Genomic DNA, 1,060 nt, shown 5'->3' on the forward strand with positions numbered 1-1,060 from the left:
TTCGTTTTACATTTCCTGAAGTAGTGATAAAGTAGTGGCCAAAAATGTTTGAATATTGAATTTGGGTGTTTCTTTGCTGGAAATTTTGCTTCATGGTCCTAGTTATCACAGTCTAGCAAGGACAACCATTTACAAGAGCCGCGGACCTGAACCATTCTCATGAGTTTGGTAACAGAGACTAGACATTACAGAAAATAATGTGTGGCAATATTTATCATCCCAGTTTCCCATACAAGCACTGCCAAATGGTATTACAATAAGTGCAAGTGTTCGATTGTGGCATGTAGCTTTCACCAGTTCGTTTCACTAGTTGCTGGTTTATTTTGTCAGAATGATTAAAAGTATAACCATGTGGCAAAATTTGAACTATGTAGTGGAAATTTTGTAATAGCTATATTCACCAACAATTACATAATTCAAAATTTAAAGGTTAAAGTCAGATTCAGCACTGTTGCTTTTTCTATTCACAAATTCATTCTAATACCAGATTATGAAATTTACAGCAATAGTTCATGACAAATCCATCTGTTATCATTGATCATAATCTAGTAATATGAGTGGTGTAAGATGGAAGCTGTATTAAAAAATTTTCTGATTTGTCCAATGCATTTCATATCTGTACAAATTCTTTGCATAGCATTAGTTTTGAAGCAGTAACAGTTACTGCTTTATTGAAAAAGTTTAAAAGCTAAAACAATGAAAAGACAGAAAAGAAGAAATGAATATAAATTTATTTCAGTGCCAATGACTAATTTCACTCTCATAAAAGTTTCAAGTTATTTATCATGCAATGGCAAATCCAATTGGAGTATGTGCTAATCTATAATATTATATGATAATTAAATCATTAATAGTGATAAATTTATATGTGAATCACGATTTAACTGAAGTCTGCAACATTTGATCAATATATGGTGAATACAAATTTAAATTTTACTTAAGGTGAGAATATGATCACAGTAGAGCATCAATTATCTGAATCAATTGGGGACTGGGGTTGTTCAGAAAATCAATTTTTCAGATAACCGATTATGTACGAAAAAATACATTATTAATATAT

Source organism: Centruroides sculpturatus, unplaced genomic scaffold (genome assembly GCF_000671375.1).
Source record: "Centruroides sculpturatus isolate CEXI.00-Female unplaced genomic scaffold, Cexi_2.0 scaffold318, whole genome shotgun sequence".
NCBI classification, from domain to species: domain Eukaryota; kingdom Metazoa; phylum Arthropoda; class Arachnida; order Scorpiones; family Buthidae; genus Centruroides; species Centruroides sculpturatus.